Genomic DNA, 22,980 nt, shown 5'->3' with positions numbered 1-22,980 from the left:
TTTTCAAGGAATTTGTCCATTTTATCAGAGTTATTGAATTTAATGGAGTTGTGGACATGTTAAAGAGGACACTTCACTCCCACCAAAACTTTGGTTCAGATATCAAGTGATGATGCTATACATACACCAAAATCATATTTGGAAAGGTTTACTATTCTAAGGAGACTTTCTAGAGAGAGTAGAGCAGGTCCCCTAAGCAGATCCAAAATGGCTGGAGAAAGCAGGAAGTGGTAACTGGTTGGGGATCTCATGGTAGTTAGGGAATAGAGCTGGTGTGAAGATTTTCACATGTGATCATGGTCTTGCATGGTTTGACTCTCCTGCTGGGGCCCAAAGAGGGAGCACCTGGGACTTTTTTTTTATCAGATTGCCCAGATGTGGAACAGAAATGGAAGAGGGAGGAATGAGACTTAGAAGCTGTCAGCAAACATCAAAAAATGGAGTCAGAGTCTTCAATGCTATTTTCTATAGTATTCTTAATATACCTTCTTATCTTGTTAGTGTCTTGGATCAGTATTCCTGTTTCTTCTTTCATTCCTGATATTGGCAATTCTGTCTACTTTTTCCCCCCCTGATCATTCTGGCTAGAGTTTGGTTAATTGTTTTATTTTTTCCCAGAGAACCAGTTTTAGTTTCATTGATTTTCTCCATTATTTTTCCATTTTTATTTTATTGATTTCTACTTTTATCTCCACTATTTCATTCCTTATTTCTTACTTTGGAATTTCTTAATTTGGAATTTTTCTCTCATGGCCCATTTAGAATTACTTTATTTTTTTTAATCCTTGACCCATTTATCATTATGAAAAATCCTACTTTATCCATGATAATATTTTTTGTTCTGAAGTTTACTTTGTTTCTAATAAAATGACTCCAGCTTTCTTTGATTAATGTTGGCATGTTATATATCTTTTCATCATTTTACTTTTAGCCTATCTGTATTTTCATATGTAAAGTTTCTTGTAGATAGCGTATTGTTAATTCTTGCTTTTTTATCCAATCTGACAGTCTTTTCCTTTCAATTGGAGTATTTAGGTCATTTACATATAATGTAATTATCAATATGGTTTGGTTTAAAAAACTATAATCTTTCTACTTTCTATCATACTTAATTTTTTTCCTTTTAATTACTTTTCTGTTTTATTTTGGTTGAGATTATTATTCTACTACATCTGGATTATTAGCAATACTCCTAATTTTATATATATAATCCTCTAGATTATATGACATACCTCTTTAACTTATCATTCTCTGCCTCAAGCAATATTATATCACTTCATGTTATTTTCCTTCAAATATTATATGACTTCAAATATCATACAAATATATTACTTCATATTATATCACTGTAAAAACTTTTCAATAGTATAATTTCATTTCCTTCCACCTATTGTCCTTTGTAACATTGTCATTTTTAAATTCTATGTATATAATAGACCCCCTTACATTGTTATTTTGAGGCACGAATTGTTTTTTAAAGGAATTAAAATGAGAAAAGTATATATACTATATTTACTGACATTTTAAACCATTTCAGAGCTCTTTATTTATTTTAACAGATCCGATTTCCACCTGCTATCATTTGCTTTATGTGTAAAGAAATTCCTTTAATATATTTTTTTAGTTTTGGTAACTAAGTAAAATACATGCTTTATTCAATGCTTTGTACTTATATTGACTTACAAACAACATTAAAACACAGAACTCACTTGACAAACTGTGAAAACACAATCTTGATTCGTTTTAAAAACTAAAATACCTGCTTTATTCAGTGCTATGTACTTATATCAACTCAAACCTTTATAGTAGTTTTGCAATAAATTTATTTGATAGTTCTAATAGCTTTGCTTATGTCAAAAATTTTTTTTGCTTTCAATTTCTAAAATATATTTTTGCTGGATGTAGAATGTTTGGTCAACAATTTTTTTCTTTCAGTACTTTAAACATGTAGTTTCATTTTCTTTCTGCTTCAATAGATTCTGCTAAGAAATTTCTTGTCAGAAATTTGGCTCCCTTCAAGACTATTCTCAGTACATTTTGTTTTCAAAAGTCAAACTCTGATGTGTCTAGATATGTTTTCTTTGTATTTATCCTTGTTTGAGGTTCTCTGAATTTCTTGGATCTCTAATTTGTTGTTGTTGGATAATTTTGGAAAATTTGCAGCTGTTATCTCTTGAAATATTTCTTCTGCCTTCTCTTCCCTCTTCTGGGACTCCGATTAGATATACAATGAATGTGGATACCATGTTTACTGGATTCTTGCTCTTCCTTTTCTTTTGCTTTATGTTTTTGGTGAGTAATTTCTATTGACTTACTTGAAGTTTACTGCTTATTTTCTCTACTGTGTTTGGTCTGATCATAAACACGTAAAAGGAAATTTTCATCTATGATATCATGGTTTTCATTTCTATTTTTGTCCCTCTTTTGTATTTTCTATTTATTTGTTGAAAGCGCTATAAACTTTAGCATATAATTTTTAAATTGCTCTCTCAGAGTAAAAACATTCGGGCCATCTTTTGTTCTTTAGAGTGGTCATTCTTGCTTTTTTTTTGTATGCCTCATAATTTTTCATTGACTGCCAGACATTTTCTCTACAAGTAAATTAGAAATTGAGATATTAATAAATAAATAATATTTATACCTAGAAATGTGCATGACTCTTCTTCTATAGGCTGTTAGTGTGGAAGGCTCAGTCAATCTAGGCAATAGTAGGGCTGGGTTTGGGTTTTGCCATTATAATAGTTACCTTTATTACACCAAGGCTTCAATTTACTCCACTGGTGGACTTCTGGACCTTGTGCTTATTATGTGGCCTAGAGTGAGTATGACGCCTTGAGTGACAAAGCGATTTTCTCAGCCTTATTATTCTACCCTCATTATTCCTGGGCTCTAGGAAAGGGTCACTCTGTATTTTGCCTCTTCCCCAGTGGTACTCTGCTGTGGCTGAACACTCATGGTGTGGGTGGGTGAGGGGCAGGTGTTTTTCTGCTCCCATTTTAGTTTTGTACAATTCCTGTATGCTTTAGCTTCAGTACTGGGGCTTTCTCAGGCCTTCTTCCAGTGGCAACTGGCCTCTGCCTCTAACCTAGTTCCCCCAGCCCCATGGAAGCCAAATTCTGCCTTGCATCAGTGGATGTGCAAGGATACAAATGAATTTCCTATTCCTTCCCCACTGGCAGATGGCTTTTGCCTAGTGTCATTGCAGTGTGGAGGAAGTGTTTTTTCTGCTTCCCCTGTGGAAATCTAACCTTTACCTAGTATCATGGCAGTGAACAGGGAGCAGAAATGTTTCCTGCCCCTTTCTAAGTGCAGATGGTTTTTGACTTGTGCAAAAGTATACTGTTATCAGGTACATGGGCAGGTCTTCTGCCTTTCTCCCAGCAGCAGAACGGCATTGCCTTGTAGCTGAGAGGATTCTGAGTTGTGGGTGGGTTTCGTACCTGTCTCCAATGGCAGCTAATCATCACTTTACACTCATGTAAGACCCGTGGTGCTCATCCAAAGATAAAACAGTTCATGTAGCCTGTCTCTTTGCAAAGGTATAGCTGCTCTTAGGCATTCAGTTAATTTGGTTCCAGCCTCAACTCTCTAATAGGCTGAACAATTACGATTTCTTAGATTTTTCTAATTTTTCTCATTGCTGCCATGAAAGTAACACTCTTTTGTGACTTTCTACATCCTAAATGGAGGTTTATAAGCAGGCAAATTTTATTTTTATTAGTATTTAGTTCCCACTATTTTCTAATTTTCTTTAAGATTTCTTCTTTGTCCTATGCATTATTCAGAATTATGTTATTTGATTTCCAAGTAGCTGAGGACTTTAAGATATCTTATTATTATTCGTTTCTAATTTAATTTTATGTGATCAGAAAAAATAATCTGTAAAATTTCAAACCTCTCAAATTCATTGACACTTACTTTATGGCCTAGGTTATGATCTATTTTGGTTAACCCTCCATGTATACTTGAAAAAAATGTATATTCTGCAGTTGCTGGATGCTGTGCTCTCTGTATATCTTCATTGATAGTGGTCTTCAGATGCCCTGAGTAGTTCAAGCAATTACTGAGGAAGACACTAAAATCTCCAGCTATGAAAATGGATTTATTTCTCCATTAAATTCTGTCAGTGCTTGCTATATTGTGTTATTGCACAAACTCTATGATCATTGTGTCTTTCTGGTGAATGGACCATTTATCACCATGAAATTTCTCTCTTAGTCTCTGGTAATAATCCTTCTGTTGAGGCCAAATTTTTCTGTATTAACTTAGCCACAAGGATTTCTTGTGCTTACTGCCATTTCCCTTTCCATCTTTCTCTATCTTTTAAATTTCAATCTAGTTTTGTCTTTATATGTAAGGTGCATCTCTCATAGACAGTATTTTTATTCAGTTGGTAGTTTATGCTTCTCACTGGGAGTGCTTAATCTATTTATAGGCAATGTTATTATTGACAGGTTTGAATTGATATCTATAATTTTGCCATTCATTTGATCTTTGTCTCATGTGTTTTGTTCCTCTATGCCTCCTTTTCTGTGTTTTTTGTGATAATTCCTAATATTGTTTTCTTATATGCAATATGTCATCTTTCTCTGGCTGATTTTTAGATTTTATATTTACTCTCCAGCATCAGCAGTTTCAACTAAAATATGGTGGGTATTTTCTCCATTTCTTTATTGTCCTTATGGTTTGTAGAGCTTCTTTGTTGTTGTTGGTTTCACTAAATTTGAAATTATTTCTTCAAATTTTGTTCTGCCATATTTTCTTCCTCCTCTTTTTCTAAGTTGCCAAGTACAAGCATGTTCATCAACTGATATTGTACCCTGAGGCTCTGTTTATAATTTTTCAATATTTTTTCACCCCTTTTCAACTTGATCTATCTTTAAGCTCACAGGTTCTTTCTTCTGCCATCTGTACCATGCTGGCAAGCCCATCCAGTGAATATTTTTAATTTATATTTTGCTTTCCTCTCCCAGCATATCCATTTGATTTTCTTTTTATAGTTTCCATTACTCTGCAGATTTCCCCCTTGTATTCATTTAGTTAAGCCATGTTCTCTTTTAAATAATTGAGTATATTATATAACTGCTTTAAAATCCGTGGCTATTTTTCCCAAAATTGGTGTCATCTTGGTGTCTATTTCTATGGGCCACCTTTCTCATAATTCTTGGTCCCATTTTCCTATTTCTTTCCATATCTAATATTTTTAATTGTGTCTTAGACAGTTTTAATGGCACATTCATTTTGTAGACAGAGACTTTGGGTCTTGTTATCCTTCTCATAAATTTTTTTTTTTTTTTTGCTTTTGTTCTTGCAGGAGGTTCAGTGTTTTGAAATCAAACACCGAATGATATCTCCCTGGGAATAGGCAGCAGCTGAAAATGCTTAGTTCTTTCAACCTTCCAGCTATTGCTTTTCATCTGGAAACTTGGTGTGTCTCTAGTGCATGCAAACTTCAGGGCCAACGGTATGGAGAAAATTTATGTGCTGTTTTGAGGGCTCCCCTTTGGTGGCTCCATAATTCTGGGATTTTCCTATTCATTCCCTACTATCTCTAGCAGTTGTCAATTCCATACTCTGAATTCTCAAGCCAATAAGACATTTCTGTTTCAGTTGTTCCTCCCTTATGCCACTGAGATTAGGTTGTGCTCTTAAAAAAAGAGCCATTTAAGCATAAGTTTTTATCCAGCACATTTGTCTTCTTTCAAGGATAAGTCTGTCCTGCTCTCCAGTTTCTACTTGCTTTTGGTCACTCTCTACCACCTACAGATAGCTTTTATTTTTTATATTTTGTCCAGTTTATTATTGTTATCTGCAAGAAATTCAGCCCAGAATGGAACTCCCATTATATAATTTTTAATAATGCTCCCTTGGGACCATTATTAAATATATGTCCAAATAAACATGTGGGTCAAATATATGTTACCTTTTTTTCCCAAGATTTATTTATTTCACACACACACACACACACACACAGTTTGCCCTTGCTGTCTGCTCTCTCTGCCCATGCACTGTGTGCTCTCTGTGTTTGCTCATCTTCTCTTTTAGGAGGTAACAAGAACCAAACCTGGGACTTCCCCTATGGTAGGTGGGAGCCCACCGCTTGAGCCACATCCACTTCTGTATATGTTATCTTTTAATGAATATATGTGACCTGTTGAAGTATATTACAAATTCCTTTAGGTCAGACACTCTGTTCTCTAGCTATTTGTAGTTTTATTCCCTGGCACTCCACAAGGTATAATGGTGTTAAAGAATGCTACAGTTCTTCATGATCTACTGTTAAAGAGGCCACATGTAGACTTTTAATTTCACTATGTTCTATATCCAAAAAAAAAAAAAAAAAGTCTCAGTATTGACCATGAGTATTGGATATTACTTATGGAATTAAGAATTTCATAGCTGTGGTTTAGGAGTCAGCAAACTATAGCTGACAAACAAATCTGGCCTGCTGCCTATTTTTGTACATAAATTTTATTGGAACTCATTCAAGCTCATTCATTTATACCTTGTCAATGGCAGCTTTCACAGTAAAATGGCAGAATCGAGTAGTTGTGACAAATATAGCTGGCAAAATCTAATATATAGAGTGTCTGGACATTTATAGAAAAAGTTTGTGGACTTATTTAGATCAATGTGAAATAATTGCCAATACTTAAAAGAAGCAATTCAAATGCATACTCCATTGCACATCAATTCCTTGAGAAGTGTATTTAAAAAAATTTTTTTTTAGTATGCTGAACAAAAAGACTCACTGTGGTAGGCAGAATAATGGTCCCAAAAAGGTATCCTTAGGGAAGCAGACTTAGCCCAGTGGTTAGGGCATCTGTCTACCACATAGGAGGTCCGCAGTTCAAACCCCGGGTCTCCTTGACCCATGTGGAGCTGGCCCATGCTCAGAGCTGATAAGCGCAAGGAGTGCCCTGCCGTGCAGGGGTGTCCTCGCATAGGGGAGCCCCACGCACAAGGAGTGCGCCCTGTAAGGAGAGCCACCAGTGCAAAAGAAAGTACAGCCTGCCCAAGAATGGCGCCACACACACACAGAGCTGACACAGCAAGATGACACAACAAAAAGAAACACAGATTCCCGTGCTGCTGAGAACAACAGAAATGGGCAAAGAAGAACACGCAGCAAATAGACACAGAGAACAGACAACTGGGGCAGGGGTGGGGGAAAGGGGAGAGAAATAAATAAAATAAATAAATCTTTTAAAAAATTTTTATAAAACTCAATTATAAAAAAAAAAGGTATCCTTGGCCTAATCATGGGCCTAGTAGTTATGCTATTTACATGGCAAAAGGAATTTTTCAGATGTGATTAAGAATACAGATCTTGAGATGGGGAATGTTTTACTTTGCTTATTGTTGAAAGCAAACACCATAAGATGGGTTGGCATGAACAATGGGAATTTATTAACTTACATTTTTGAGGCTGAGAAAATTGTCCAAATCAAGGCATCATCAAGGCGATGCTTTCTTCCTATAGACCAGCTGCCTGCAATCCTTGGCTTCTCTGCTACATGGCAAGGCACATGCGGTGTTTGTTGGTCTCTCACTTCTCTTCTGGGTTTTACTGCTTTCAGCTTCTTGCTTCCATGACATTCTTTCTCTTTGTCTGAGTGTAATTCTCTTATAAAGGACTCCTGTAAGAGGATTAAGACTTACCCCGGGCCACACCTTAACTAAATAACTGCATCCAAAGGTCCTGCTGACAATGGGTTCTAATACAGGAATGGGTTAGCTTTAAGAACTTGATTTTCTGGGGTACATACAGCTTCAAACCACCACAGAGAGATTATCCTGGATTATTTGTGTAGGTCCAATCTAATCACATGGGTCCTTAAAAGCAAGTGTCTTTCCTAGCTAGATCAGAGAGAGATGTGATGATGGAGGAAGGATCAGAGGGGTGTAATATTGTTAGCTTTGAAAAGAGAAGAAGGAGGTCATGCACCAAAGAATGCAGGCAGCTCCTAGAAGCTGAAAAAAGGACAGGAAAATGATTCTCCTTAGAGCCTCCAGAAAGGAACACGTCCCTGCTAACATCTTGAGTTTAGACCTGCGAGACCCATGTCAGACTTGTGAGCTCCAAAACAGTAAGATATTAAAATTTGTGTTATTTTAAGTCACTGAGTTTGGGGCAAGTCATTACCATAATCCCACTCACATTTTGTAATGCACAAAGGAATGGATTCATTTCAAAGGTATTGAAAACTTATACGCCAAATGAGAAATATATTATTTTACCCTAGAAGAATGTGAAGTCCATCTCCCTGAATCAGCTTTAATTTTGCAGCAACACTTTAGGAGCAGGTATTTTTTATCTGTTTCTGCCATCTGCGATGTCTGTAATCATTAAAGAAAAAAAATCATGTGCAAAGGAAGGCAGATCTGAGGGATTTCATTGGGTTATGGTTGCCAGGGAAACCATTTTACTTGGTAATCAATATGTTCAGTATGTCTCTGTTGCTTTGTGCTTAACTCCCAAAGATAACATTGCAGGGTGGTTCCCTGGAAAACATCAGGGAGGAAATGAAAGAAAACCTTGGAATACTAAACTCAGTGAGAGAAAACCTGATAAGTTATTCCTGTGAAACTGAAAAAAAAAACACTTAAGAAAATGAAGGGCTTGGTTTGTTGTGCACATTGAATAGAATGGGATTTGCTTTTTCAACAGCAAATTGGCAGGGCTAGGTAAAGTCGGTGGTATTCTCTTGCAACGACATAAAAACAAAAGGATGGCTCACGTAGCAGCAAATTAAGGTTTCCTTTTCAAAATCTTTCTCCCCTTCTCGGCAGCTCCTCCCCTCCCCAAGCATTTCTTCTATCAGGGTTGTCTCTTAGCTAAGAAATATGAAAAAATCTGGACTTCCAGCTTTCAAAGGCCCTGGTCGATATAGGATATTATATTCTACGCACTATCAAATGGAATCATAGACTGCTTTATTCAGCCAATGTAATCGAGCCCCAGAGACACCAAGTAACTTACTCCTGCTCCAAAATAGAGATCATGAAAGAAATGCTTAAAGAGGCACTCAGGGCCTCAGGGGACTGTTCAACGTGCTATGTTTTAAAGTTCTCAGTATACTTTTGCTTAAAAAAAGTAAAGTCAACTCTTGACTGCTTGACCACAGCCATACTCTGTCCAATTAGTAGGTAACAATTTAAAAGAGAGAGAACTGGGATAGAGGAAAGAGGGACACAGTGACTCTAATAAGACATTTATTACATTTATTATTATTATTATTTTTTTTATTTTTAAAGATTTATTTATTTTTTTAAATTTATTTAATTCCCCTCCCCTCCCCCAGTTGTCTGTTTTCTGTGTCTTTTTGCTATGTCTTGTTTCTTTGTCCGCTTCTGTTGTCGTCAGCGGCACGGGAAGTGTGGGCGGTGCCATTCCTGGGCAGGCTGCACTTTCTTTCGCGCTGGGCTGCTCTCCTTACGGGGCGCACTCCTTGCGTGTGGGGCTCCCCCACGCGGGGGACACCCTTGTGTGGCACGGCACTCCTTGCGCGCATCAGCACTGCGCATGGCCAGCTCCACACGGGTCAAGGAGGCCCGGGGTTTGAACCGCGGACCTCCCATGTGGTAGACGGACGCCCTAACCACTGGGCTAAAGTCCGTTTCCCGACATTTATTATTATTATTCTGACATTTTCCACACTATCAAGTAGTAGCTTCTGGGACAAATTCTTATTTTAGGATCATATATGCCCATTCCAAGTCTCAGAACCAGAGGGATATAAGAGTATACATCTGTGCAATTACTCGTTCTTTTTGTATTTAAATTATTTAAAAATACATTTTTGTGACAATGATTAAGTTTGAAATCATCTTGGTCAGAGATAGGCAGGGCAAAAATAAGTGACACAAAATGATGAAATAACAGAAAGGCAAACATAAAAAATGTTTTAAATACCTCTAAGGACTGTGGAGAATTATAAGTGGGTAAATGCATGTAATATTATCTGTGTTTATCCAATTCAATATGAATTTTACCTTTGCAGATATTTTTAAGCTCAAAGAAATTCTTGAGCTTTGTTGTTACGAATGACAAAATGCAGGGTAGGAAATATTGATTTAATTTTTCTTTCAAAAGAACAACACGATAAAACAAAAGACTAAATTTCATTTAGTATATAGTTCTTTAAAAGGGTCTGAAAAAATATCAGAAATAGTTTAAATGGAGATACACCAGCAATATGATTTCCGGATTCTTCAAAATAAAGACAATAAAAATAATTACAAACTTACTTAAAAGTTACAGACTTCTCTCACAATGTCACCTAGTTTCCTCAGCAGGTACTTCTTCTGAATTAAAAATCAGAGATGGGACATGGACTTGGTCCAATGGATAGGATGTCCGTCTACCACATGGGAGGTCCGTGGTTCAAACCCCGGGCCTCCTTGACCCGTGTGGAGCTGGCCCATGTGCAGTGCTGATGCGCGCAAGGAGTGCCGTGCCACGCAGGGGTGTCCCCGCATAGGGGAGCCCCACGTGCAAGGAGTGTGCCCCATAAGGAGAACCGCCCAGTGCAAAAGAAAGTGCACCCTGACGCACACATGGACAGCTGACACAACAAGATGACGCAACAAAAAGAAACACAGATTCCTGTGCTGCTGACAACAACAGAAGCGGACAAAGAAGAACACACAGCAAATGGACACAGAGAACAGACAACTGAGTGGGGGCAGGGGAGAGAAATAAATCTTAAAAAAAAAAAAATCAGAGGTTTCCAAAGACGATTACTAGGATTCTCACAGAAGACAAGGGCTGTTATTTGGGCCCATGGTGACTTGAACAGCCCTGAGTGCATCCTTTGACTATTACCATGTGCTTATCTCTTTGGACATTGTTGGGGATTAACTTGTCACAAAAGGCAAGTTCAGGACCCAACCCCTAGTCCTGTAGGTGTGTGGTGAACCTTTGAAGAGGTTATTTTTAGTTAAGCGGTGGCCCACTGAATCAGGATGGGTCTTTTTTTTTTTTAAAGATTTATTTTATTTATTTCTCTTCCCTTCTCCCCCTCCCCCACCCCAGTTGTCAGTTCTCTGTGTCCATTTGCTGTGTGTTCTTTTTGTCCACTTCTGTTGTTGTCAGCCGCACGGGAATCTGTGTTTCTTTGTCGTTGTTGTTGTTGTTGCATCATCTTGCTGTGTCAGCTCTCCGTGTGTGCGGCACCATTCCTGGGCAGGCTGCACTTTCTTTCGCGCTGGGTGGCTCTCCTTATGGGGCGCACTCCTTGCGCGTGGGGCTCCCCTACGAGGGGACACCCCTGTGTGGCAGGGCACTCCTTGCGCGCATCAGCACTGCACATGGTCAGCTCCACACGGGTCAAGGAGGCCCGGGGTTTGAACCGTGGACCTCCCATGTGGTAGACGGACGCCCTAACCACTGGGCCAAGTCCACTTCCCCAGGATGGGTCTTAATGTTATCATTGGAGGCCTCATAGAGAAGGAAAAAGGAAAAAGTCACAGGAGAAATAAGAAGCCAGAAGTCAATGAAACCTGGAGGAGAAAGGAGAGGACATCGCCATGTGACAGAAAAGCCAAGGAGCCCCAAGATCACCAGCAGCCAGTCCCAGATGCCCCAGATGAAGTTTGCTTTGTCAGACTGCGGTTTTTCTTGCGTTTTAGCATGACTTGAAATTTTTGTTCAAAGCCCGACATGAGGTATTGGGTAATGGGACTTGAGATAAGTAGTTCTTTTTAGGGACCATAAAGTGTGAGGATTTAAGTTAACATGGCTAGGAGTTGGGTTTAATGTTGTTTGTTTAATGTTGTTGTGAGAGGTTTCAAATTTCTCTACTGCTTTTGTTTTTGTCTCCTTTGTTGACTTTGGGCTTCCCCCAGGACTCCTCCTCAGAGGGAGACTGCCTCCCACAGCTCTTTCTGCAGTAGTCCTCTGTTACTGCACTGGAGCCCTGTTGGTGTGGTGGTAAGGTCTGAGAAGGGAAAGGGTTGTATAATCTTATGGTTAAGTCTGTCTTTTACTGTACCCATGTTCCTAAGATGATACTTTAACAATTGTTTTCCCTCCCCTTCCCTTTTCTTCTTCTCTGCCTCCCTTCTTTTCTTCTTCCCCTTCTTTCCTTCTTTCCCCCCTTCTTAGGTGAGATAGGAAGCCTAGAAAGGATTGAAGTTTGGTAATTGCCCTTCAGCTACCTGATGATAAAGGCTCTGTTAGAGTCTTTTCCTCAGGAAACTAGACATTCGTCAAGAGAATGCTCTAGATTTATTTCATAATAGTTATTTTTCCCTCCCCCTTTCAGAGCCACCAGGGACTATTCTTGGATCTGACAACCTTGTGGGCTTCCTATAGGTAAAACCCCAAACATGTGGGGCTCTGCTAAGACTGAGGTCCTCAAGAGATCCTCACCTTCACTCTAGTTCACATTCAGCCTTCAGAAATTTGCTAAACTTAGTGTTCCTACCGGTTTTTGGCTACAGAGACGTCAATTCTAGGCAAACAGATGTGACACCTGTCTTTCAGATTTTGGAGTGGGTGGTGATTTGTCCTGCCATCTCAGTGACCGGATGGGTCCAAGGAAAGTCACTGGTTTTCAGTTTATTCTCACTTTTTTTGTTCTAAGGATGGGGATGATGACTTCCAAGCTCCTTACATATCAGAGCTAAAAGTGGAAGTATTTTGCTAAACTCTAATCTTGAGTTCAAGGCTGTACTTATGGACTTGAAGCTAAAAACGAAAACACTACAAAGTAATTATAGACAGCTATTTTCAGTAACAATTTTAGGGGCAAGGACAAAGTCACTGTTATATTTTCCTATCTTCTTTATGGAAAGAGCCTACAAGGTGAATTGAAAATAAGGGGCATTTGAATATTTCCCCTTTTCTCTTTTGCACTTTTCCACTGAAACCCATTCCTTTGATATTTGGTTCACTGGGCTCAGATCTTAGAAAATTGACATTTTACATTTCTTTTCTAGTATCTATACATTACTAAGAAAGACCAAGGAAAAGTAAATGCCCTTGGTTTCCTATTCTGAATTCATTCCTTCAGTTTCTATAATTTCCTGTCAAGAAAAGCCCTCTTTTGCGGTAGATAGCCCAATTGCAAACTCTTGGTTGAGTTCAGAGAATGTATTTTGAATGGTCCTCTGTCAATTTTCCTTCATAGAAAGTTAATCTTCGTGTCACTGCTGTACGTTTTCCTCTTAAATTTGGATGGAAAACTGTCAATAGTGAACTCGTTAAAGACGGTGTGTTCAGCTTTGAGAGCAAAGACCTCTAATCTTCACTCTTAAAATGAGATTTTCTTTGTAAAATGAAGTTTCCAAATTTTCACAAAAGCCCTGATTTTCATACCAAAAATTTTCAAAAGCCTTGGTGTGATACTGTGCTCCCTTATGTGATAAGAGTATCACCTAATGCTTCAACCCATTTCACATCTCACATAAACAATATCCAGTCTTTCAATTTTCTTCCTCTATTTGGCCCAGATAAGCCCTCTAATTATTAGAGAATCTGACCCGGCATGCACAAAATGAATTAAAAGGAAACTGCTTATGGCAGGATCTGCCTTTGTTTACGACATAAGTTTGAAATGTGAAGGGATGTAATTGAATTCATTTTATATACGTATTTCTAAGAAACTTGATGTTGAAGTGCTTATCATTAGAAATTTTTTAGGAAGCACATATCCTTGAAGAAAATGACTTCTTCTTTAAATGGAATTAAATATAATTCACTTCCCATTAACTTTCTAAAGCTGCCAAAAGCACACTGAAAAATTAAAGCTCCTGGAGTGCACCTCAACTGCATATATTCAAATGCTAAACTCTGAATTAAAGCCTTCACAAGTCAGGTTTGGGAACCTCCTCGTTATGAAAAGTATATAGGGGCAAAGGGTAAGAGACTGAGAATATGCTGGGATTATTCTTAAAGAAGTTTTCAAAGATGATTATATCTCTCAAAAGCAAAAGAATATAAAAAATATGATGACAATGAATATGAGTAATTAGGCTCATGATTTACGTAGGACCTTTTTTCCCTCCCAGTCATTAGCGCATGTTTTTTGCAGTATCACCACGAAGGGCCCTAGAGCAAGTTTTTCCCATTTTCAGCTGGAAATGTGACATTCTCCCTACATTTCCACTTATTAATCCTTAGTTTGTCTCTAAAAATTAAATTTGTTGTAGCCTTGTATTTCGTAATCACTGGCTTGCAGGCAGTATTGGTTTAAGATAAAGTTTACACAAATCCTTGAAGAAAATAAATGAGTTTTCAGAAAACCAAATGCATTCAATTGGAAAGACTGGCCTCTAAGTAGCAATTATGCCTTTCCAAATTTTGGATCTAGGAAATGTGATTGTTTTTTCTTATTTAGCAAAATTAAAAACAAAACAAAAAAATTTCAGGCTCTAAACTCATTAAAAAAAAAGTCCCAAAATTGGAATATCAATACTGATATTCTCACAATCATAAATAACTAATGAAACACATGGAAGAAATACCCACATGTATTAAAATAGGTAAAACTTTCTTACTGATGTGCCTAAGGATCTGGGTAATCATTCATTATATGATTTGCGGCTTCTGGTTACCGTATGCTGAATACAGATCTGTGCCAGGCACTGGTTTAATTGCTTTACATGAATTATCATATCTAATCTTAACCACATCCTGTAAGGCAATACCACAATTATCCTCATTTTATAGATAAGGGAACTGAGTCACAGGGAAATGAAACTCCCCAAGGCTACACAGCATTTAAATGGTGAAACAATTTGAAAGCAGGCAAAATTCAGAATCTTGGATCTTAACTACTCTGCTTTGTGCCATTTGACATTCTTATGGTGGGATGTATCTATAAGATAATATAACTATTAAACAACAGCTTCAACAGAAAGATCAGTTGGATGCCTAGCCTATTTTTACAGATGTTCTTGTTTTTATGGGTGTGTTGAATTCCTACCGTGGACTGAATTAGGTAATAATAATAAACATAGTCAATATGTATAGAGTTCTTACTATCTGCCAGACATTTTGATAATTATTAAAAATGGATTATCTCATTTAACTCTCACAAGAATGTTATGGGGTGGAAACCATTATTATCCCCAATTGCAGTTAGATAAACAGGCTTTGAGAAGATAGTCTGACCAAGTAAAAATAAGCAGCAACAAAAACCAGAATTGTTTTCTTACTTCAATGCAGTAAGTTTATTTAGAGCACTAATTCTTGGGCATGTGATGAGAATAAGAAAATTGTACCAAATATGATTTTTGAGGGAGAATCTTGCTGATTTTAAATTTTTTCATATAAGTATTTTAAAGTGGCTCTGCCTCATTTTTTCCCTTTCATTTCTTTTTTCTAAGCCCATGCTCAAATTGTGTAAAAGTTGAGAATCTTCATTTACCCCAAATTGCCTTGTAATATTATTCTCCTTGTCCGCTTTCCTTTATATATATATATGTTTTTTAAAATTTATTTCTCTCCCCTTCTCCCCCTAACTCCCCTGTTGTCTGTTCTCTGTGTCTATTTGCTGCGTGTTCTTCTTTGTCTGTTTCTGTTGTTGTCAGCGGCACGGGAATCTGTGTTTCTTTTTGCTGCATCATCTTGTTGTGTCAGCTCTTCGTGTGTACGGCGCCATTCCTGGGCAGGCTGTACTTCCTTTCGCGCTGGGTAGCTCTCCTTATGGGGCGCACTCCTTGTGCATGGGGCTCCCCTACGGGGGGGACACCCCTGTGTGGCACGGCACTCCTTGTGCGCATCAGCACTGCACATGGGCCAGCTCCACACGGGTCAAGGAGGCCCGGGGTTTGAACCGTGGACCTCCCATGTGGTAGACGGACGCCCTAACCACTGGGCCAAGTCCACTTCCCTGCTTTCCCTTTTAATGACTAGAGATGGCAGAGTTAGCTAAATCTATGACTCTGGCATATTGTTTTAGTTTTCTTGGTTGATCGAGCAAATGCCGTGCAATTATGCAATGGTTTGGTTTAAACAAAGGGGATTTATTGGCTGATGTTTTTGAGGTTGGGAAACGTCTAAATCAAGGTGATGCTTTTTTCCTGAAGACTGGCATTCAGGGGCTGGCTGCTGATCTTTGGTCCTTGGCTCCAGTGTCACACAGTAACTCACAGGACAACCTCTCCTGGCCTCTCCCTTCTCTTCCAGGTTGCTCTGACCTTCCACTTCTGGCTTCCCATGGCTTTCTACAATCTGCCTAAATTTCCCTCTGTTTACAAAGGACTCCAGTAATAGGATCAAGACCCATCCTGACTGAGGTGGGTCACCCCTTAACTGAAGTCGCCTCATCAAAAGGTCCTCCTTACAATAGGTTCACACCCACAGGAATGGATTGAGTTTAAGAACATGTTTTGTGGGGTATATAACTCCAAAACACCACATGTATTTTACCCCATTTCATCCTTGATCATGAATGTGGTGGACAGACGCCTGATGAGGCCTATCCCTGGTGTTCATGACCTGTGTAATTCCCTCCACTGACTGCGGGCAGGGCCTGAGACTTGCACTGAGGCAATAGAATATGGCAAACGTGATGGGTTGGCACTCCCGTGATGTGGTTATGCCCTGGATGACAAAGAAATGGGAGTTACAATGTACATAAGACCTTGTGCTGCTAGCAGGTGTGTTAGAAAGACCCTCCCACTGGTCTTGAAGAAGCAAGTTGCCGTAAAGTACGTGACCACATTGGGGAAGCACATGTGACAAGAGACTGTGGTCAGCTCTCGATGCTAAGGGCAGCCTCCAGCAAGAAACCAGAGCCTCAAGGAAACGAATTCTGCCAATAGCTTGAGGGAGCTTGGAAGTAGCTCTTTCCCCAGTGAGCCTCTGCTGATGCCTGGATTGCAACTTGGAGAGACCCTGCAGCAAAGAGACCAGTTTAGCTATGCCCAGAATCCTGACTGACATAAGTTATGAGATCGTATTAATGTATGTGTGCTGTTCTAAGCTACTAAATCTGTATAATTTTTAAAGCAACAATAGAAAACTAATACAATGAGAGACCAAAGCATGCACTTAATTTAGATAAATTCTTCTGAACTAACTTAACTAAAATTATGTTACTAATGATATTATTGATAAATTGCCCATGCCCCTAGGTAAGGTTAACCCTGTACTGTTTTACTAGTTCCAATCCCTCCTGGCCCACTAGAGGGCATTGTTTCAGTTGAATTTTCCCCTCTCCTGCCTTATCATTTTTACACTCTTGGTTGGAGAATTGCCATCTGATTCTGATAATAACTCCCAGAGATATGTCCACATCCTAATCTCCAGAACCTGTGACTGTTACCTTATTTGCAAAATGATTCTTTGCAGATCTGATTAAGTTAAAGATTTTGAGAGATCCGTCTTTATGAGTAATTGTAGAAGCCATTAACTCTAAGCCAAAACGGTGCAGAGCACTTTCTAGGTCCTGTCGGCTTTCCTTATGATGTCATCTCATTCTTAACAACCTCAAAAGAAAGATGTGGCTGCATTTCTGAAACCAATATTTGAAAACATTTGGGAAATACAAACTTTCAGAGAGAAGAACTAGGGAAATACAAATACTTAATCATCCCATGGCTGCCAATGAAATATCCCTGCTCTTGGGTAGATAGCTGTGGCCCCCAAGCCTGGTCCTTACGTCTAAGAAATGAATTAGGCCACCACCTATAACAGGGCCTTAAAGGACTACAAGCACAGTGACTTAGACCGTGTGGATTGCGTGAAGTCATATTTGAACATCTGGATTGAACTTCAAGCATACATCAAGGAACATCACACCACAGGCCTTCCCTGGAGCAAAACAGGTCCAGAAGCATCAGCTTTCATTGTCTGTCCTCTCACCTGGGCCTGGCCTTCTCCACCCCCTCTTCCTCTGCCTATCCCAAGATCACTGCCACTTTTTGATAATGATAGCAGAAAGGAGGAGTCTTTTCTTTCACATTTAGCTTTACTTGCTCTATTCAGCCAGGTAGAAACAATTACAAAAGGGCTCTGGCCTGTCAGAGATGACCAGAAGACATGCAAAAATCCCATCCTGATTGCTCAAGGAGGACAGGTTTGATCTCCAGTCAGAAGTCCTTCTCCAGGCTCTACTTCCCCGAAATCCCATCTGCCACAGAAACAGGCTCCTGTGTTTGAGTTGGAAGGAAAGCAATGGAGAGAGTGAAGTACCAAGGGGACAAGAATGGCTTCTGTAATTTCAGGCACTGAGCTGCAACAAGTGGCTTCCAATTTCAAATGCAGCAAATCTACTACTCTACAGTTGAAAGGAAAAATAAATTCCAATACAATTGACAACTCTAAGAAGTTTGGCCTTATATTTGATAGTGTGATGGGAATTGTGGAAGTGATCAATTCCAAGGACATTCAAATTTAGGTAATGGGAAAGTGACAACAATTTCCATTAATAAGACAGAAGGATGTCACATATACCTCAGTGAAGACATCTTAGCCTATAAGATTGTAACTGTCAAATCAACTGAAATGAAAATACTTATCCCTTAGGATGGTGATTATAGAGAATTTCCCATTCCTGAACAGTTCAAAACATCATGGGATGGATCCAAGTTGATTACTGGAAATTGTGGGCTAACCTCCAGGTGACCAACTCCTCTGACCTGCTGAATTCCCCCATATAAAACAAAAATTTTAAAGAAGCAGCAATAAAGATGATATTAGTTTTCCACAGGGCTGCTGATGCAAAGTACCAAAAATGAAGTGGCTTTTATAGTGGGAACTTTTATTTAGGGTAAAAGCTTATGATTTCAAGGTCATGAAATGTCTAAATCAAGGTACCTTTAGAGATGCTTTCTCACCAAGGTCAGCTGCCATGTGGTGAAGCAAGAGGGTGGGCGATCACTGCCAAGGTCTCAGCCTTCCCTTCCAGGCTCACCATCTCTCAGACCCCAGCTCCAGGAGCTTAGCCATGAGCAACTAGGTATAGGGCTTGTCTTTTTCTGGCCTCCACTTTCAGTTCCTGCTGCTCCGCTTTCTTCCCAAGTTTAGCCGTGAGTTATCAGGCAAATGGAAGGGCTCATCTCCCGAGCCTTGGGGTGCTTCATGGGCACAGCCCTTTGGGGGCCTCTTTACATGCCTCTGTGCTCTGCTGGTTCCAAACTTGGGGACCTCTCTCAGCCTTCGAAGTATCTTTCTTTTCCTGTAGTCCTCTCTCTCGAATGGCAGGATCAATATGGCGCTTGCTTTTCCTCTGCCTCCATTTTGCTTTTTTCAGCAAAAAGGTGGAGACCCAAGTGGGCTCATGCCTCATGGATTTAGTCCAATGAAAAATCCTAAAGTGATCTTTTCAAGCAATCTAATCAAAGGATCCTCAGATGAATTATTGTAATTAAAGAGTCCCACACCCACAGGAATCAATTAGTGCAAGAACATAATCTTTTTCTTTTTGGCATTCATAAAAGAATTTCAGACTGTCACAAAGACCTTGAAGTTGCTGTAGCACCTATATTGCTTTGGTTTAGGTCTCCAGTAATGCTTTGCTATAGAAACAGTGTCATTTCTGACATGCTTTAGTGGGTATTTGGAAGTATTTAATGTTTCTTCATGACTTGCCTTTGCATATGATTTTAATCCCACATGATGACTTGTGAGCATTACAGATTTAAAGGGGGAAATTATTTTCCCCTCATATCATTACCACAGTAAGTGATAGGTGAAAAATTTTGCATGAATTGCTTTCACACTGTTTAATTGCTAGTAGAAAATTTAAAAATATTTGAGAATCTAAGATGTACATTTTTACCTTTTAGATCACTTCATTATGATGTAGTAAAGTAACTGAGAATTAAGAATTAACAAATGATTGTGATTACTGAATCATTATATAGATAACTTTTTACTTTCTGGTATATTGTAGAAGAACCAAAAGTAAATACCTGAAATTACTGAAACTTGTAGAACTAGAGTCCAGATGCCTAGATCTCTGATAATGATTGTAAAACTTTAGTGGTTTGACTGACCCCATCCTCTTTTACAACTTTAAAGTCTTATGATCATTAGACAGCCCCCTAATGCTTACTAACGAGGGAACATGAGCCAGCCCCACCCCAATTACTCAGTAGTACAAACCTGCCCATCTTCAGACACTTTAAAACTATCAGAATTCCTGCAGTTCAAGGAGACAGATTTTAGGCTGTTAGGCCATCTGAGCTCCTTGCTATGAGCTCGCAGTAAAACTCTTCTCCTCTTTGAAACCCTGATGTCTCAGGAATTGGTCATTATGAAACGTGTCAGGCAAAGAGACCTGATTTTGGTTGGTTTCAGTTAAACAGTGTGCCTTGAAAAATGTATGATTTTTCCTTATTTCTCACCACATGTTCACCTTTATCAGCATGAATACAATGTCAGCATGAATACCTATTTCAACCCACACTTTTTAAAAAACATAAGAAAATTCCGTATTAGGGTCTACATTTAGCTTCTTAGTCCTTGGAAGACTTATGTTCTTCATAGTACTGAAAATCAAAAGTAAATTTGATTACTAATCAAATTTTTTCCATGACATTTGTAAAACTTACTTTTATGCCTAGAGATTTTGATGCCAAATGATTGATGGGAGGAAGCTGTTTCTTTGATACCAACAAAATATCTCTCAAATTTGCTCTAAAATCATGCTCAATTTTGCTTTCCAATTTGGAACTTGTTAATATAAGATGCCTTGTCAATGTCATCTTTAATGTTCTATCATAGACTAAATTCTTCTTCTCCACCTACCAGACTTGCTAACCAGTCTCAAAAATGAACATGAAAAAATCAGAGCTGTATTAATTCTTTAGGTTTTAGAAGAAGTGTTTGTTGGTTTGGCTACCTGCAGCTATTTTGTAGTCTTGATAGTATATGCATTTTTCCAACCAAAGAGAAACTAGGATATTCCTTTGGATCTTTTCAATCCATAGTGCTGAAAAATCCACAACTTCTTGGATCACATGTAATGAACTATAGTATAATGCCTGCAGACCCAATGCAAGCATCTATATTGTGCCCAATTACATCATTTCTGCTTTTTAAATACCTGCTATATCCATATTGTATTCAAATTCCTAATGCTCATATATCAAGGTTTTGCTCTACAATTTTGTCTATGTGAATAATTTTGTAGGTTTAGTAAAGATATTTTTTCAACTATAAACTTATTCTGAAACAAAGTAAAATTCTAATTATTTTTAAAAAAACATTTTGAGATGGGAAGATTATCTTGGACTTTCTAGATTGGCACTAAATGCAATCACAAATATCCTAATAAGAACAAGGGGATTTGAGACATACAGAAAAGGAGAAAGCAACGTGACCACATTAGAGAGGTGTGGACGCACGTAAGGGATGTCAGCAGCCACCAGAAGCTGGAAGAGGCAAGTAATGGGTTGTCCCCAAGAGCCTTTGGAGTAAGTGTGGCCCTGCTGAAACGTGGATGTCGGACATCAATCCTCCAGAGTTGTGGGAGAATACATTTCTGTGAGAAGACATTTCTGTTGTTTTAAGCTATCGACTTTGTGGCAATATGTTACAGCAGCTACAGGAAACTAATACACTTTATAAACATGCTGTTATTTCTCCTATCATAAAAAAAAGAAAACTCCATAACTCTATATCCCCCTTCGCTACCACCCTTCTTTTTACAGCAAAATTCCTCAAAGCAGTTGAGAAACTTAGACGCTCCAGTTTTTCTCCCATCATTCCTCCTTGAACCTATTCCAATGAGGCTTTTGCCTCTACCATGCTTTTGTAATTACTCATCGACATTGCCTGTGACTTCTATGTTGTTAAATCTAGTGGTCAGTCCTCTTGACCTTGCAGGAGCAGTTGTCACAGTGATCACTGTCTTTCTTGAAATACATTCTTCATTGGCTTCTAGGACATGACAGGCCTGGTTTTCTGTCCTCTCTTTCTTGGCCTTCTTTGCTGGTTTTACGTCCTCTTTCATAAGGATGGAGCACCCCAGATCTCTTCTCTGTCTTCACTTATTCCCTTTGAGATCTCATCTGGTCTCATGGCTTTAAATTCTATCTCTTTCCAATGACCCCCACATTTATAGCTATAGCCCATATCTCCCCCATGCATTCTAAACTATATATTCAGCTGCTTATTCAACTCGTCTACTTACTGGCATCTCAAACTTAACATGTTCACAACTGAACTCTTGAGTTTCACCCCCCAAGCCTGCTTCTGATTTAACACCATTACTAACCTTGCAGTTGTTCCTGTCGAAATCCTTGGAGTCTCCTTTGTCTCCTCCTCCTTTTACATCTCACATCCAATCCCTCAGCCAGTTCTGCTGGTTCTCCATTCAAAATACCCTCAGAATCCAACCATTTCTCATCAAGTCACCTCGGCGAAGGTCCAAGCCACCTTCATTTTACACCTGGACCATTGCAGTGACTTTTTAAAGGGTTTCCTGCTTCTACCCTTACCCTTTTGCTCTGTTCATAAGGGCAGTCTCTTCTGTCACAATTCAGGCAATATCATGCCTCTGCTCAAAATACTGCAGTGGCTTCCCATCACACTCAGCTTTAGGCATCCCAGCCGCTGGTAGCCTCCCTGGCTTCATCTCCTGTCACTCTCCCCTGCTCTCCCTCCACTCCTGCCACTCCAGTTTCCTTGCAGTTGCCCCTCAACTGGCTGTTCCTTCTTGGAATGCTCTTCCCCTGCTATCTTCATAACGGGCTCCCTTGTTCCCTCAAGTGTTAACTCAAATGCCACATTCTCAGTGAGGTCTTTCCCAGCCATTCCACCTAAAATCACTAACCCTTGTCCAATACTTCCTAGCTCCCTCCCTTGCTTTTCTTTCTCTTCTTAGCATTTATTGCTATCTAATGTGCTTTTAAAGAAAACAACTTATTTATCTTTTGGCACCCCCATTAGATTATAAACTCTCCAAGGGCAGATCATTGGATTTTACTAGAGCAGTGCCTGGAACATAAGCAGCACTCCTGAAATACATGTTAAATAAATGATACATAAGCATGTTCTAAGAATAATAAAAATAACAG

The 22,980-nt window shown here is 38.9% G+C and overlaps 1 pseudogene; it reads left to right on the top strand.

Annotated features, from left to right (window-relative positions):
* Window positions 1-18,580, top strand: part of LOC139436379 (adenylyl cyclase-associated protein 2 pseudogene) — a 28,700-nt pseudogene extending 10,120 nt beyond the window's left edge.
* The last annotated feature ends 4,400 nt before the right edge of the window (window positions 18,581-22,980 follow it).

Source organism: Dasypus novemcinctus, chromosome 14 (assembly GCF_030445035.2).
Source record: "Dasypus novemcinctus isolate mDasNov1 chromosome 14, mDasNov1.1.hap2, whole genome shotgun sequence".
Lineage (NCBI taxonomy): Eukaryota > Metazoa > Chordata > Mammalia > Cingulata > Dasypodidae > Dasypus > Dasypus novemcinctus.
This window is presented reverse-complemented; position numbering and strand designations above follow the sequence as displayed.